We start from the raw sequence: 18653 nt of genomic DNA on the forward strand, positions 1-18653 counted from the left end.
GTAACTGATGACTGCCCCCTCCACAAACATAAACTGATCCGCTCTATCCTGCATAACCAGATCGCATTAACAGTTCTACACATAACTAAGTATGACTAAAATCATTCAAAAAGAAAACACCCAAGAGTACATCCGTGCACAACCCATTTACTACACAAAATTCTATAAGTCCTCACTCCTAATGTAACACGCCCGGGAGTACAAATGGGTGGGGTGTAACTTTAAGTGGTTGTCGTTTCGTGACCGTAAGCCCTGTCCACACCACGTACCTGGTAATCCCGCGGCGGTCGTACTGTTCTGCTCCACACTGCTGTTGGCTTGCCTGAAATTATCCATCGAAATATGCAAGCGGGTTTAGGGGATCCACTCAACGTTAAAACACAACAATGTCCTATGTCTGGTATGAACATCTATATTCTAAGACGATACGGAAACCACAGGTTGCACTGCGGTGATTGTTGATAATGCGTAAACGCAATGATCGAACGCATATCCTCACGCTGGCTACAAGACACTGGCACTTGACTGCACTCTATTATGGTAATTAATTTCTACTGATTCACATCAGGCCGGCCGGTGTTGCTGTGCGGTTCTGGGTGCTTCAGTCTGGAAACGCGTGACCGCTACGGTCGCAGGTTCGAATCCTGCCTCGGGCATGGATGTGTGTGCTGTCCTTATCTTAGTTAGTTTTAAGTAGTTCAAATTCTTGGGGAATGATGACCACAGATGTTAAGTCCCATAGTGCTCAGAGCCATTTGAACCATTTTTTGATTCACATCGGTTCATTCTGGGAGACCGAACACGGCGCGGATGGTTGATACTGTGCGACGCGCAACGAGAGGATACACAAATACGTTATCGGCGGCACTGCTCATTTTTAATAATATCTTGACGCACTTTCCTCTGAATTACTTCCATATTTAATCACTTTACTGTAACAGCACTTGTAGCAACACTTCAACCCGAATACTAAAAAAAGCCTCTCACATGCAGAGCTACACACTACACAACATAACAGTACTGTGTCCCGCGCTCGACTCACTACAGACGCGGCTGCCCGCAAAGATTCTCCACAACTAAGCCAGCGATATGACAATACGCTTACACTAAGCCAGAAATAGTGTTTCCCTACAACAGTTAGTGGCTTGTCATTAACAGTTGGACATGGCAAATATGACCATCACTATGTCACAAACTTGCAAATACTGGCAAATTTATTACACTGCCAAAAATCTCATGGTTTATGGTAACACCAACGAAACGCAGATTAATCCGCAGAATGTCATTGATATTACGTCAATTTTTTATTCATCCACGAAGGCTCCTACTGTTGACTGTACCCCTGTAGTGTCAATTCTGCAACCCTTCTCTCTCCTCAGGCTTGGAGCAGTGGGGCACCAAGTGCCCTAACTGGTTGTATTAAAAACACGTATTTTTACTGGCTAACTTGGGATCAGATTGAGTAGACAGACGCTGCGCAGGATTAGCCTAGCGATCTAAGGCGCTGCAGTCATGGACTGTGCGGCTGGCCCCGGCGGAGGTTCGAGTCCTCCCTCGGGCATAGGTGTGTGTGTTTGTCCTTAGGGTAATTTAGGTTAAGTAGTGTGTACGCTTAGGGACTGATGACCTTAGCAGTTAAGTCCCATAAGACTTCAGACACATCTGAAGTAGATCGAATGGAAGTCGTATCCTGCTGTAGATTAGACCTGAACAGCAGAGGTACGCGAAACTCGTCACTACATCTAACATTCTCAATAGTTGAAACCAATTTATCTAATTCAGCGAATATCAGAGGCTTGCTGCAGAACATATTTTGTCACTTGTCCTCTGGGTGCATTCACTCTGATACGTTATTCAGTCCTCTACCATCAAAACGCCGAAGCACAGGGCCACAATTGCGATCCAGATATCATAAATATACTGTACCAGAGTCTATTTCTGTCCCTGAACATGATAGAAATGTCTACTCACAAGATCATTGTGAATCCGGTTGTATAGATTTCTGCAATACTTTGCATATCCACTTACTGATTCTTCATCGTCAAGGGTTGCTTTAACTGTCACACTTAATTTATCTCGAGCAAGGGCTAAAAATCACCTGAAATGTCACCAAATCAGTGTCTTGGAGCTAGAGCGATGTAAACCCCTCTACGTTCGTCCTCTTGGGGTAAGGAGCTCATGTGTCAAATTTGAACCATTTTGGTCCAGGGATCTGGGAGGAGTTCTTACATACACTTACATAACCTCAGATTTACAGATATGCAGATAACCAAGAATGGAGTAGCAAATAGATCTTACAACCAAGGTATTAAAGTAAAGTGCCTTCTGGTGCCAAATTAATAAAACAGGCAAAATACGTTGTGGCAACAAAGAAATTAATTATTCAAAAATAAAACAGCTCAATGAAAATCAATAATAGAACAGTTAACGCTGTTGAATGGTCTGAAAGTGTAAATACAAAATATTAATATTAACTTTTGCCTACTGGTGCAGCAATGTGCAGCAAAACAATAAAAGACAACAGAAAATGGTCGCAAAATCGCGAAGGTTCGACCTCACCCAAAATAAGACTCAAGCATTCGAAAATTTCAGCTGAAGCGCACAAAAATGTAACTAGCTGGCCAGCTGATTTAACCCTTTCCAACCTGAATTTTTTTCTGGAGGATGGAAATTTTTTTTCATGGTATAATGGTATTAGGTGACTTTTTAAAACAGATTTTAGGTGTAAGATGTATACAAAAATATGTACCACTTTCAAAATATACTTTGTACGCTTGGCTTCTTCTTATGGAATAAAACCACGAATTTTGAAATATTCACTGTTATAACAAATAACTTTTCAAGCAATAATTACAATGCAGCATAACAATAGTAGCTATATTCATTTGTACAGTGGAGATATGTAACCGACCCCTTCCGCGTATTCTGGAGACAACAAACTTCTCCGTACTACTACACTGACCTGTTGATTTATTTTTTTGTGAAGCCCAAAAGTTGTAGCATTTGTACATGATAAAAAGATTGAACCGTCACAAATACATACGAGAGGTCTCAAAAAAATGGTTCAAATGGCTCTGAGCACTACGGGACTTAACATCTATGGTCATCAGTCACCTAGAACTTAGAACTACTAAAACCTAACTAACCTAAGGACAGCACACAACACCCAGCCATCACGAGGCAGAGAAAATCCCTGACCCCGCCGGGAATCGAACCCGGGAACCCGGGCGTGGGAAGCGAGAACGCTACCGCACGACCACGAGATGCGGGCGAGAGGTTTCGACTGGGGATAACATTTCTGTTCCAACTAAGAGACAGTGAATTTTAATGTACATAAAGCCAGTAGTCAAAAAGGGTTACTAAAAGGAAACAGATACCTTAATTATCTAGTACACTCAGAATTTAAGTAGTACATTAAGGTATCCAGTTCTTTGCTTTGAATTAGCTGTCAATTGAGGCAACTGGTAGCAGGCACATATAACTATACGGCGAGGCCCGTTTCTGGACTTCTTTATCATTTATACACAATAACAAAAAAAATAATCATATGCAGAAATATATTAAAGACGTTGCTTCTAACACAGGCACATATGCACAAATGAACTTAACAGCATGGACAAGGACATAAAATGCAAACCAGCAGGGAAATTTTAAAGAAAATCTTTTAAGACCACAGCTCACTAAAAGAATAACAATGTAACACATGAAGCTCCAGTGAGCACCTATCAGCTTCGCACCTTCAATAAGTACGGTAACGATTCTCCTGGTGCACAGTAGCAATAAAATTTAGAAAAGAAAACATGTCCACAACAAATCATGATGTTTGCTCTAAACGGCTACAAGCAGCCTAATACAAACAGGACACGTGTTTAAAAAGTTCAGATCGCTGCCGTAATGACGGAAATAGATGCTGACCGGAAAGGTTCCAACAGTTTTGAGATGATAAGGTCAGATTCCAATCTGTCCAATGATAAGATTTCTTGTGTATCGAATTCAGAGAGGCGTCTCAGCACAAAGAGCCATCAGGTCAGGCTGCCTTTTCTACTGTTATGATCACAGTGCATGAAGGCAAGCATATACACTGCAGCGTAAGCCCCAAAGATCACACAGTGCCGCCTGTATAGCCAACTCCCCTCACGTATGCGGTGAACGCCCGTATTTCACCGCTCAGCATCAGACCGCCCCCACTTTGCGGAATCTCATCCAGCAGTTAACGAGAAACCAGGGAAAGACGCTACCACAAAATGGCTGCTATCGATACTGCATATGCACATCTCACATAAGGCTGACACACAATGAGAGACACTTGAGAGGTTAGGAATCGGAAAGCATTTCACTACTGGCGGTATTTAATCAGGCTGTCGTCTGATTCCTGTTGGGCCACACGTCACGTCAAAATCAGCATTTGTTGTGCCTCCGTGTTTGTATGAAGTTCGTAGAGTACTTTTTGCTTTGAGGAATGTACACACCACATTTCAGCAGTCTACAGATATGTTATTTATGGGTTTAACCAACTGTGTGTTTGGTTTTTATAGAGACCTTTTTCACAGACAGTTGAGGAACATTCCAAATGGCTAACCAACATGTTATCGCGACTGAGAGGCCGGCACTGATGTATGAAGCTCGAGAAATGTTCTGTCATGGAGACTCAGGTTTAGTAACTATGTCGCATTATTAATTCTGGTGGGACTAAATTTGATTTGGGGCTTACAGAAAACATTAACTTTTTCCCTATATCCACCATTGTGAAGTAGTTTCTATCACTTCTAACCTGTTTCTATCGCTGATATGTCAAAGATTATGTTACTGTGACTAAGATTGACCATGCTATTGAAAAAGTGTTAACCTCTGAAGGGACTGCAGAATGTGAGACAGCAATGCTGTTGTCAGTGGTGGTGGGCGACTGGTGCTGGCACTGCTTAGGCAATTTGACAGTATGGAATGGAGCCCCCAGACTCGGGAGCCCACTGGCCGATGGCGTCGATACTCAAACGCTATTGGGCCCCCAAAACAGTAGGACAAGGGGGAGTGAGCGAAGGATAAAATGCGGGAAGAGACAGAGAACAATTACGTAAGAGACAAATTAGTTATTATCTTATCGGGGGTCGGTGCTCAAGTCAAAAATTACAAAACAATCATCTGGATCGCCCACTGTCATACTACTTATTATGTGCTTTTCTGTCCCTTCTGTCCCACATACTTAAAAAGGAGCAGTAATTAGTGTTTGCATTCCGGCTATAATAATAAACTTTTTCGCCCAATATATGAGTGTAATTATATTGCTGCCCGAACGGTTGGTCATGCGGTCTAACGCACGGCTTTCCGGGCGGGAAGGAGCGCCGGTCCCCGTCACGAATCCGCCCAGCGGATTTGTGTCGAGGTCCGGTGAGCCGGCCACTCTGTGGATGGTTTTTAGGGGTTTTCCATCTGCCTCGGCAAATGCGGACTGGTTCCCCTTATTCAGCCGTTCCCTGGGGGGTCCACTGGGGGCCGAACAGCACAATAACTCTGGGTTCGGTGTGGGGCGACGGAGGGGTGTAGTGGACTGTGGTAGTCGTCGTGGGGTTGTGGACCACTGCGGTTGCGGCATGGACGGAGCCTCTCCGTTGTTTCTAGGTCCCCGGTTAACATAACATAACATACCTATATTGCTTCAAATGAGAGACCAGTGTTTGATGCTTGGCCACTATACGGCATTTGCTAGTCTTCTAAAATCGGCAGACAGAACACACACACACACACACACACACGCACACACACACACACACACACACAGCAAATCGCATACATGCAGAACGTCTTATGCAATACGTCATAAAACGTATACAAAGATGAGAATCCGGTATTCGCAAGAAAGATAGTCCACATCACTGACACCCCTCACCCGCCCCCCAGTCTTGACCTACAGACCAGTAACGTCCGATGAGTTTTCAGTTTCAGATTGTCGATTGACATTCTTCCCACTTGATGTATATTCATAATTTATGTTTTTGACTTCCACTCCTCTTGCACGAAGAAAATCTTTACACCCATATGCTTGGATTATTCCAAATCCTCACAATTTTCAGCCAAGTTTCTTCGCACTTGGTTATCAATGAAGATGTCCATAGAATGGGGCTGAACATAATCTTGATCCATGTCACTGACAAAAGCTCCTCATCCATTTCGCTTACACAGAAGACGGAAAAAAACCTCTGCTTCATATGCAATTAGTGTAACAATGCGTTGATTTAAGCTGCTCCAGATTATCGCCACACTCTCGGAATTGTCAGATATGCACTAAAAGACCTACCATGATTTAGATGAGCTCCCCAGTCTTCATGAGTTTAAATTTTTATATTCTGACCCGAATTGTGTGTTTTACTCCCTGACAATGGGCCTCACTTGGGTTGCTGCTAAACTGGCCTAAATACGTTTCTAAGTCTAGCCTCCTTCCCCATGAACCATGGGCACAGTTAAAAAGGAGACACATGAGTATGGCTGGCCCATGAACCATAGACCTTGCCGTTGGTGGGGAGGCTTGCGTGCCGTACCGTAGGTGCAACCACAACGGAGGGGTATCTCTTGCGAGGCCAGACAAACGTGTGGTTCCTGAAGAGGGGCAGCAGCCTTTTCAGTAGTTGCATGGGAAACAGTCTGGATCATTGCCTGACCTGGCCTTGCAACATTAACCAAAACGGCCTTGTTGTGCTGGTACTGCGAACGGCTGAAAGCAAGGGGAAACTACGGCCGTAATTTTTCCCGATGGCATGCAGCTTTAATGTATGGATAAATGATGATGGCGTCCTCTGGGGTAAACTATTCCGGAGGTAAAATAGTCCCCCATTCGGATCTCCGGGCGGGGACTACTCAAGAGGACGTCGTTATCAGGAAAAAGAAAGCTGGCGTTCTATGGATCGGAGGGTGCAATGTCAGATCCCTTAACCGAGCAGGTAGACTAGAAATTTTAAAAACAGAAATGGATAGGTTAAAGTTAGATATAGTGGCAATTAGTGAAGTTCGGTGGCAGGAGGAACAAGACTTTTGGTCAGGTGAATACAGGGTTATAAATACAAAATCAAATAGGGGTAATGCTGGAGTAGGTTTAATAATGAACAAAAAATTGGAGTGTGGATAAGCTAATACAAACAGCATAGTGAACGCATTATTGTGGCCAAGATAGACACGAAGCCCACGCCTACTACAGTAGTACAAGTTTATATCCGAACTAGCTCTGCAGATGTTGAAGAAATTGATGAAATGGATGATGAGATAAGAGAAATTATTCAGGTAGTGAAGGGAGATAGTCATGGGTGACTGGAATTCGAGAGTAGGAAAAGGGAGAGTAGGAAACATAGTAGGTGAATACGGATTGGGGTTAGTAAATGAAAGAGGAAGCCGCCTGGTAGAGTTTTGCACAGAGCATAGCTAACACTTGTTTCAAGAATCATGAAAGAAGGTTATATAATTGGAAGAATCATGGAGATACTAGAAGGTATCAGATTACATAATGGTAAGACATTTCCAAGGGCAGATGTGGACTCTGACCACAATCTATTGGTTATGAACTGTAGACTAAAACTGAAGAAACTGCAAAAAGGTGGGAATTTAAGGAGATGGGACCTGGATAAACTGGAAGAACCAGAGGTTGTACAGAGTTTCAGGGAGAGCATAAGGGAACAATTGACAGTAATGGGGGAAAGAAGTACAGTAGAAGAAGAATGGGTAGCTGTGAGGGATGAAGTAGTGAAGGTAGCAGAGGATCAAGTAGGTAAAAAGACGATGGCTAGTAGAACTCCTTGGGTAACAGAAGAAATATTGAACTTAATTGACTTAAGGAGAAAATTTAAAAATGCAGTAAATGAAGCAGACAAAAAGGAATACAGACGTCTCAAAAATGAGATCGACAGGGAGTGCAAAATGGCTAAGCATGGATGGCTAGAGGACAAATGTAAGGATGTAGAGGCTTATCTCACTAGGGGTAAGATAGATACTGCCTACAGGAATATTAAAGAGGCCTTTGGAGAAAAGAGAACCACTTGTATGAATATCAAGAGCTCAGATGGGAACCCAGTTCTAAGCAAAGAAGGGAAAGCAGAAAGGTGGAAGGAGTATTTAGAGGGTCAATACAAGGGCGATGTACTTGCGGACAATATTATGGAAATGGAAGAGGATGTAGATGAAGATGAAATGGGATATACGATACTGCGTGATGAGTTTGACAGAGCACTGAAAGACCTGAGTCGAAAAAAGGCCCCCGGAGTAGACAAGTGGGAGAGCCAGTCCTGAGAAAACTCTACCATCTGGAGAGCAAGATGTATGAAACAGGCGAAATACCCTCAGACTTCAAGAAGAATATAATAATTCCAATCCCAAAGAAAGCAGGTGTTGACAGATGTGAAAACTATCAGTTTAATAACTCACAGCTGCAAAATACTAACGCGAATTCTTTACAGACGAATGGAAAAACTGGTAGAAGCCGACCTCGGGGAAGATCAGTTTGGATTCCATAGAAATATTGGAACACGTGAGGTAATACTGACCTTATGACTTATCTTAGAAGAAAGATTAAAGAAAGGCAAACGTACGATTCTAGCATTTGTAGACTTAGAGAAAGCTTTTGACAATGTTGACTGGAATACTCTCTTTCAAATTCTAAAGGTGGCAGGGGTAAAATACAGGGAGCGAAAGGCTATTTACAATTTGTACTGAAACCAGATGGCAGTTATAAGAGTCGAAGGGCATGAAAGGGAAGCAGTGGTTGGGAAGGGAGTGAGACAGGGTTGTAGCCTCTCCCCGATCTTATTCAATCTGTATATTGAGCAAGCAGGAAAAGAAACAAAAGAAAAATTCGGGGTAGGTATTAAAATCCATGGAGAAGAAATAAAAACTTTGAAGTTCGCCGATGATATTGTAATTCTATCAGAGACAGCAAAGGACTTGGAAGAGCAGTTGAACGGAATGGACAGTGTCTTGAAAGGAGGATATAAGATGAACATCAACAAGAGCATAACGAGGATAATGGAATGTAGTCGAATTAAGATGGGTGATGCTGAAGGAATTAGATTAGGAAACGAGACGCTTAAAGTAGTAAAGGAGTTTTGCTATTTGGGGAGCAAAATAACTGATGATGGTTGAAGTAGAGAAGATATAAAATGTAGACTGCCAATGGGAAGGGAAGCGTTTCTGAAGAAGAGAAATTTGTTATCATCGAGTGTAGATTTAAGTGTCAGGAAGTCATTTCTGAAAGTATTTGTATGGATTGTAGCCATGTATGGAAGTGAAACATGGACGATAAATATTTTGGACAAGAAGAGAATAGAAGGTTTAGAAATGTGGTGCTACCGAAGAATGCTGAAGATTAGATGGGTAAATCACACAACTAATGATGAAGTATTGAATAGAATTGGGAAGAAGAGGAGTATGTGGCACAGCTTGACAAAAAGAAGGGACCGGTTAGTAGGACATGTTCTGAGGCATCAAGGGATCACAAATTTAGCATTGGAGGACAGCGTGGAGGGTAAAAATTGTAGAGGGAGACCAAGAGATGAATACACTAAGCAGATTCAGAAGGCTGTGGGTTGTAGTAAGTACTGGGAGATGAAGAAGCTTGCACTGGGTAGGGTAGCATGGAGAGCTGCATCAAACCAGTCTCAGGACTGAAGACCACAACAACAACAAAGTCTAGCCTTCTACCCGTTGTCCAGTATAGATGATTTACAATTGAGATTTTGTTTCTGATGCATCCTGTCCGCTGAGCTTGTTTTCATGTGCCGCATTTTGTAGTTTTCTACTCATTATGAGGGATTTTCACTGGTTTCCAGTTCTCCATTTCAAATTCTTTTAACTTTTTTTTTTTTTTTTTTTTTTGCATGTGACGTTTGGTGTGAAGTCTGTGTTCCATTTTGTCCCGTAAGGCTAATCGACTGAATATGACGTGCTACTTCTACATCTTTTAATAAAAATTCGGTGTTTACATTTTTTCGTTTCCATTATTTCACTTTTCTCAAAACACACCTGTTGTGACAAGATGAAACTAATTTCGTGCAGCCATAACTGTACGTTCTTTGACTGATGTGGGAGATGTTTCGTCAAACAAGAACACATGAAATATTAGTTGACTTTATTACATTAATATATAAAAGACACACTTCTTTACCGCAGGAGTGCTGGATAATGGTGCTGTCATGGTCTAGCAAAGCATCGCTTTTCGCACTGATTAACAGACTGTTCTCCTGAGGTACAAGTTCATCAGAAACTTTAACGACTCGGTGGTCCTACGCTGCGAGGGTGACTCCTTCAAATGAGGTCACAAACTGGAGGAAACCTCTTTCATGTTGGACGCAATATTGACCTCAGCACCAGAGCGCTGCTATGCCGAGAGGGTGGCCTGGTCTTCTGGAGTGCTTCCCATTCTTTGTTGCATATTGCAGCGAGCCCTCGCTAATGTCTGTGATATCAATTCGCGTTGCCGAATTTGGTGTGGCTCCGCGATCTCTGATCGATACCACTATGTCATCCACATATGCAGTTACTACGAGCTCGCACTATAGAAGATAGAAAGCACAGAGCACACGCGTCAGCTACTTATCATAGTATACCTTGTTTGAGCAGAAACTGGTTGATTGTTTCACTCCACCTTCTTCCGAACGGAAGCAACCCACAGATGCTGTTTACGAGCCTGCAGATCCACTCATTGTTCAGCTCCTCTTGATCTTGAAGCCTTTGAATTTCCTTCATAGTTTGACTGTGGCATCTGTAAAACTAACAGATGCTGCCACACAGATTTCATCCTTCAAGCCAGCCATGCCGCAACGACATCTAAAGTATGAATTTTTCAGTCGCGTTCCTACAAGCAGCCAATTAGTTTTCGTTTTTACGACTGCACCGTAACATTTGTCAGAATCAATTCATGGTCTTCGCTCATTATCTAAAACTGCAACTCGTGAACTATGTTTGCCAATTATTCCATTTTCATTATGTTTCCGCTTGAAAACACATTTCATGAGTATCGTCTTCGGGTTCTTAGTATGTAGTACGAACGTCTAGGTTCGGTTTCACATTAGGTTTTCCAATTTTTCTGGCACTGCGTCTTGCCTATTGTTCTTATCGTCAGCTTATACGGCTCTCTTTACCTTTGGTGGATCTTTGTTCTTGGTGTGCTCTCCTTTTCAACTGCACATGCCTTCTTCTTTTCATTTGTTTTGCAGTCCTTCAGTCATTTCGGTGATCTGACTTGTCGCCTAGAACGACTAATGTTGTTTTCGTTTATTGTAGGTTCTTGTCATCTATTGTGGTGTAATAGTTCTCAGCACCCATTCCCCCTTCTGTCCTGTCTACATTGATTTGTTTGCAAGCTATGCATGTTTCCAAATTCTCACCGTTTCTATACCTATATTGTTTACAGCTGTTTCATTGCCTCCAGTGGTTGTTTCTTTTGTTACATTTTTGCCCGATTTTTGAGAAATTATATTTTCATAAGATACAACAATCAGACAATCGCTATATTTCCTGTTTCCAACTTCCATAGTCTGTAGGATTTCATGATCTGGGACTATCCCAACACTACATGATGTTGCCCTTTCAGTTCACATGTCAGAAATCGGTTTTTCATTTTTATCCATTAAAATTATCCGAATGATCGCAGGTGATCATTGTTTTTATCTAGGTCATGGCATTGTTTTTAGGGGTTTCCTTCGCCATTTTCAGTTGATGGATATCAGTTTCTCATGAGAACTGCCCAGTTATACTAATGTGAGTACCTGTCAAAGTCTTTTGCTTCTCAGATCGCCGTAGGACGTGGAGAACAGGGTCAATGGCGTTCTGGAAAGCACCGACCGCCGAGCGAGGTGATGCAGTGGTTAGCACACTGGAATAGCGTTTGGGAAGACTAGGGTTCTAACCCGCATCCGGCAATCCTGATTTACACTTTCTGTGATTTCCCTAAATCCCTTCAGGGTAATTGTGGGATGATTCCAATGAAAGGGCTCGACTGATTTCCTTTTCAGTCCTGCCCTAATCCGATGGGGTCAATGACTTCGCTGTTTGGTCTCCTCCACCAAATCAACCAACCAAGCAAGGTAACGACTCCAGTGCCATGGGAAGCTACGCTAGGTTTCTAGGCTGAGGATCCATGGATCGAACTGCCAGATTAAAGTGGTCCGACAGAATCTCTAATGGATTTAAATCCGGCGAGTTTGGCGGCTGGGGCAGTACAGTAAACTCATCCTGGTGCGCTTGGACAAACGCACGTGTACTGCGAGCTGAGTTACAGGTTGCATTGTCGTGCTGGTAGATCCCATCATGCCTACGATGAGGAAACTGCATGTAGGAGTGGACGTGGTGCCGAAGGATGGATGCAGCATTGTGGTGATGCATTGTGCCTTCCAGCATAACAGTATCTCTCAGGAAATCCCACGAAGACATTCCCCAGACAGTAATGTTCCCTCCTCTGGCCTGGACCCTTCGGACATTTAATGCAGGGTGTTTGCTTTCATATGTTTCACGCTGTACAGACCAACGGCTCTATGTCCGATGGAGCATAAAGCGTAATTCCTCTGAAAAGGCCACCTGTCGCCACTAACTGGACGTTCAATTACGATTCTGGTGTTCACGTTCCAGGCTTTGGCTCGCCGATGAACTGCAGTCAGCGTGGGTTCAAATGGTTCAAATGGCTCTAAGCACTATGGGAGTTAATATCTGAGATCATCAGTCCCATAGACTTACAACTACTTAAACCTAACTAACCTAAGGACATCACACAGGTCCATGCCCGAGGCAGGATTCGAACCTGCGACCGTAGCAGCAGCGCGGTTCCGTACTGAAGCACCTAGAACCGCTCGACCACAGCGGCCGGCTCAGCGTGGGTGCATGAAAGTAATGCCTGCTGCGGAGACTCCTAAGCAGGAACGTTCGGTGAAATGTAGTTCAGGAGACACATCTGGCAGCAGCTTGGTTCATCTGGACGGTCATTTGTTCAACAGTTGCACGTCTGTTCGCCCATACATAACTCCTCAGCCTGTGTCGCCTCGGTGCACTACAGTTTACTCGGCACCGGTTTTGAATAGCGCCAGTTTCCTGTGCACGGTATGCTTTAACCACGGCGCCATGGGAACAGCTTACTAACTTAGCCGTTTCAGAAATGCTTCCACCTTTGGCCAAAAAGCCAATGATATGCCCTTCCGAACGTAAGATAAATCGCTCGGTTTCCGCGTTACGACCATGACTACACTGTTTCCCGGGTCCCGCCGACATGCTTTATACACCTTCCATTGCTATTGCTGCCACTTGCCGTATGTGAATGTTTATTGCACGTTGATGTAGATTACAGATGGTGGTCACATCAATGTCGCTGAAACACATAATGTGCCGCTGCTAGTATTTCGTCCCAAAACGTATTGTGACCTCCTCTCTCCAAAAGTATACATTACACAGTATTTGAAAGGGACTGGTTCAGCCGTTCTGCACCACCATATTGTTGATGTGTGCCGGGGATGGTCAGCTGCTTCTCAATTCCTTCTTTTCGTAGATATTCTTCGAAATCTTTACTCACATATACGCCTTCATTGTCTGAATGTAGCAGTTTTATCCCTTTCACTTAAAAAATTTCTAAATGTTGTTGTTGCTGTGGTCTTCAGCCCAGAGACTGGTTTGATGCAGCTCTCCATGCTACTCTATCCTGTGCAAACTTCTTCATCTCCCAGTACCTACTGCAACCTACATCCTTCTGAATCTGTTTAGTGTATTGATCTCTTGGTCTCCCACTACAATTTTTACCCTCCGTGCTGCCCTCCAATACTAATGTGGTGATCCCTTGATGCCTCAGAATATGTCCTATCAACCGATCCCTTCTTCTAGTCAAGTTGTGCCACAAACTCCTCTTCTCCCCAATCCTATTCAATACCTCCTCATTAGTTATGTGATCTACCCATCTAATCTTCTGCATTCTTCTGTAGCACAACATTTCGAAAGCTTCTATTCTCTTCTTGTCTAAACCGTTTATCGTCCACGTTTCACTTCCATACATGGCTACAGTCCATACAAATACTTTCAGAAAAGACTTCCTGACACTTAAATCTATACTCGTGGTTAACAAATTTCTCTTCTTCAGAAACGCTTTCCTTGCCATTGCCAGTCTACATTTTATATCCTTTCTACTTCGACCATCATCAGTTATTTTGCTCCCCAAGTAGCAAAACTCATTTACTACTTTAAGCGTCTCAATTCCTAATGTAATTCCCTCAGCATCACCCTATTTAATTCGACTACATTACGTTACCCTCGTTTTGCTCTTGTTGATGTTCATCTTATATCCTCCTTTCAAGACCATGGTTATTCCGTTCTGCTGCTCTTCCAGGTCCTTTGCTGTCTCTGACAGGATTACAATGTCATCGGCGAACCTCAAAGTTTTAATTTCTTCTCCACTGATTTTAATTTCTACTCCGAATTTTTCTTTTGTTTCCTTTCCTGCTTGCTCAATATACAGATTGAATAACATCGGGAATAGGCTACAACCCTGTCTCACTCCTTTCCCAACCACTGCTCCCCTTTCATACATAAACTTTACATTTCTTGCATGATTGTATTACTTCACCTTTGAATTTTATTAAAAAATATTACCGTGTATGGCTAGTAATCATTAATAAATGTTACAAAAACTGAGGATACAGATATTACACCAGAGTGTACCACACGTCAAGGTTCAGTTTCCTGTTTTCAGTCTATTTTGGGAAAGACTTGCCTTTCATGTTTATTTCAATGCACACATCGCACGACTGGCGCTACTAGAGTTATTTTACTATATTTGCCCTGGTTCTTTATTTTGCCAACGTGAATGTGGTGGGCTAGCCTTCGTTTCCATAAATCCTTTTCCTGTCTAGTGTTAAGATTTGCGACAGGGCTACGACCACGCTTTGAAAAACTCAAGTTGTCTTCACTACACAGTACAGATTGTTTTTCTTTGAAGCTTTCGCAATTGTTACCCCATATTATTTAATGATTGTAGCTTCAGCTTTTGTTAAAGGTACCATCAGTCTTTTATCAGTCGCTTGTGGGACTGAAATAAAATTACACATGATGCCTGCAATGTACAAAGGTATGTGGAAGTCTATTGCTTGTTTTCCACGTTCATCTGATACATGCGCACACTGCCGAAAACAGTGCATTTTAATGTCTACCTCCACCTTCTTTTACTGAATCTTCACGTTCGTTACGACTGACGAACTTTTCACGTTAGTAAGTCATGCGATCTATTTCCCTACTGTCCAGAATCACTTATTTCGTTTTCTGGGAAAGTGGTGTACGAAGTGTACGAGAAAAGTAATGAGACTAACAACATTGCCAGTGGTCAGGCAATGCTGAGCTGTTCTACTTGTGTCGACCGATGTGTGCATCGCCTTACTGGTCCTCAGTCTAATTTTAAGCTCTTTACAACCATCACGTGTTTCTTAGAGTGCCATTAGTGGAGTTGTGTTTCTGCTATGTGTTACATAACTAGAGCAGCTGAATTTAGAGTGCCGTCATACAGTCAGGTTTTATGTGGAACTTGGGGAATCCTTGAGTGTGATCTTTGACAAATTGTAACAGGCCCATGGGGAACATTCCTCATCAAGAGCACAATTTTTTCACTGCCACGAATCATTTTTGGAAGGTAGAGAACCCGCTGAAGATGAACTTCGCTCAGGGGACCTCCAACTTCATATAACGACATAAACATCGAACCTGTGCGTGCTCTTGTGAAATAAGGCGTCTAACAACAGGGGTGATGGGTGACCTTTTGTTCACTTCCACCGTTAATCAAATTTTTACCGAAGATTGGCTCACTTTGTTCCAAAAGGGTACCGAAAAACCTCATATCTGAGCGGAACGGCAATCGAAGTAACGTGTGCGCTGATCCTCTTCAGAGGAATGGATCAGTCGTCCGATCACAGGTGATTTGTGTGTATGTGTGTGTGTGTGTGTGTGTGTGTGTATGTGTGTGTGTGTGTGTGAGTGAGTGTGTCTGGTGAGCCCTTGATGCAAATGTTTATCGTTAACGCCATTACGGCGACTTGTGTGTCGATGAGGATGAAATAATTGCGAATAGAGGACACCACCCAGTCCCTGATTGGAGAAAATCTCCAACTCGACCGGGAATTAAATCCTGGCCCCTTGCATGGCATTTCGACACGCAGACCTCTCAGCTACAGAGGCGGACGATCACAAGTGATGATATCTGGATTTTTTAGTACAATCCTGCCACAAAGCGGCAAATTTAGGTGTGGCACACTAAGACTTCTTCTCGACCGTAAATAGCTCGAATGAACAAACCAAAGATCAAAACAAAGCTGAACTGCTTTTTTGACAATAGGGATACTGTACATTAAGAATATGTTCCTACAGCACAAACTGTTCACCAAGAGTTATAGAAAGATGTCGTTGAAAGACTAGTGGACAAATGTCACACGGCTTCCTCCATCACGGAATTTTTGACCTCAAAAGGGATTCCTATTCTTCCACAGCCTATTCACTTGAGCTTTTTTCTTTCAGCGGAATTCAAAAATGTCTTCAGAGGACTAATTTTGGACTTCTGGATCACATTCAAAAGAATGTGAGCTACATGTTAAAGGCCCTAGCGGCTTAACCCTTTCAGCGCCGCTACCAAGACTCTGAACAATGACTCCGCCGATGTATAGGTGCCGAAGCGAGCTACTTCGAAGGAGACATCTGTGTTGTTTGAAAAAAGTATAAGGTTAGGTGGATAAAATATCAGTTTCAGCACTTTTCTCACACGCCAGTACGATGCATGTGAATACACAACAGTGGCCATTCATTTGAAGGATTGCAATTTGTGACCTTACGTCGTGCTACCAGTGACGCACTTTTCCTAGCAGTTGGTGTTACAGGATTTGAAGATATTACCGTGACTGTTATCACGCCGGCTATTGCCACGGCCTCGCCCCCACTGAAAACATTCGCCCCGCGTTGTTTGTTCTTTTCCGATAGTCAAACCTTCCGGTTTCTCGACTCACTTTCGTATTTCGTGTTTTTAAGTGGTCGTTTTTCTTCTAAAAGACGGATTTTGAGTTTATTAAGAGAAAAAGCGGCCTCACCGCACCCCACACCTCTTGCGAAAGTTTCATATTCGGAAGGTAGGCCCATCACGGCATGCCAAGCTGCTTTGCAAAGTACTTGACTACTTTGAACAGCAGTGGGCTGCTTCTCGCAGGGTAATCTAACTTCGATTCGTCAGTATTCTTTTCGATGTTGGCATATTACGTTAACGCAAGAATTCCGTTCCATAAATGAAAATGTGTAGGGAAATCTTTCAAATGAAAATATCTATGGAATTATTTCAACACGTCCTTTATTTCTTTCACAGCCTTGTACATCATCAAGTGAATTACTGTTGATAGTAGAATTCCCCTCGACCTTCCATCTTCCTTTCCTTCGTTTTCTGTGATTGTTTTTCCCACGACAGCGTAGATCGCACGCATTCGCTGTTTATTTATGAGAATTACCTCAATTTGTTTCGATCAGTGGTGGTCATTATGTTCATTCAACTGTTAGATTTTTGTCTTGTCTGCCGTATTCGCTTACATACTAGAAGCAAAGGATAAAGTAAGAAAATAATTCTGCTTATTTTCTTAGAATTCAGTCGTTTATCACTTTTACACTGATTTTGCAAACATCGCTTGCGAATCCTCTTCGCAATCCACAAAACCAAAAATTTTAAATATCAAAAGTTGCTCACTGTTTCTATCTTCCAACCTCTCTTGTTATTTAAATGGTTCATTTCATGTCTGTGGGGATAGGTGATCCTGTGTCCATAACCTGTGAATCCTCTTCGGAAAAGAGGCTGCCACCCCACACAAACACACAACGCATTGCAAATGAAAGAAAACAACTATTTTAACATCCATACCGAACGCCTTATACATTACCTTAATACATGAAGACAATAATGAGTACTTCGAAGTTCACGGGAAAGCAGGCTTTATCGCTGACAAGATTACTTGCACACGATTCTGAGAACATCCGGTTCGTCAGCCACTCCTTAAGCTTGTTGAAGATAGTGAATGATCCTTCTAAATCACTGTTACGAAAATTATTTTGTCAGATACCCAAAGATTATAGACATCAGGGTGATATGCTACATTATGAGAATAAACATACTGAGCTATGTCGCAATCTCTGTTCACTATAACTTCTTCCTCTTTGACTTACATTTATGACTCATGCAGCTTGAGATACTCTCTTAATAACTGTGGCATTCTATGGCATCGTTACTGTACATATCTTGTATATGCAAATGTGTTAATGAACCTTATATAAACAAGAAAGCGCGTTAAGCATAGTATTATGCGTCATTATTGGATGTATTGCAAACCAATATACAAAAAATTAGAGAATGCAATCTATAATCTAGTAATTAGGAAAATGAATAAAATCAGTTCCTTACAGTGACTGTGGTAAGGTTGCTCAATACCTTCCTGAAACATTTCAGTCGCAGACACTGCAAGTATTGTTATGATTAGGAATAGGAATGCCTTGCCTTGGAAGGCTGCATCTTTAAGAAATAAATCGTTTTTCCTTCTACGGGGAAACTGGTTTAGTCACTAATTTCTGTATCTTCAAATGGTTGGTTTGTGTATTTTTAATGAAGGTGCTCTAATGCAGTATAAGTTGGTAATTAA

This window comes from Schistocerca nitens, chromosome 2 (assembly GCF_023898315.1).
Source record: "Schistocerca nitens isolate TAMUIC-IGC-003100 chromosome 2, iqSchNite1.1, whole genome shotgun sequence".
Taxonomy (NCBI): domain Eukaryota; kingdom Metazoa; phylum Arthropoda; class Insecta; order Orthoptera; family Acrididae; genus Schistocerca; species Schistocerca nitens.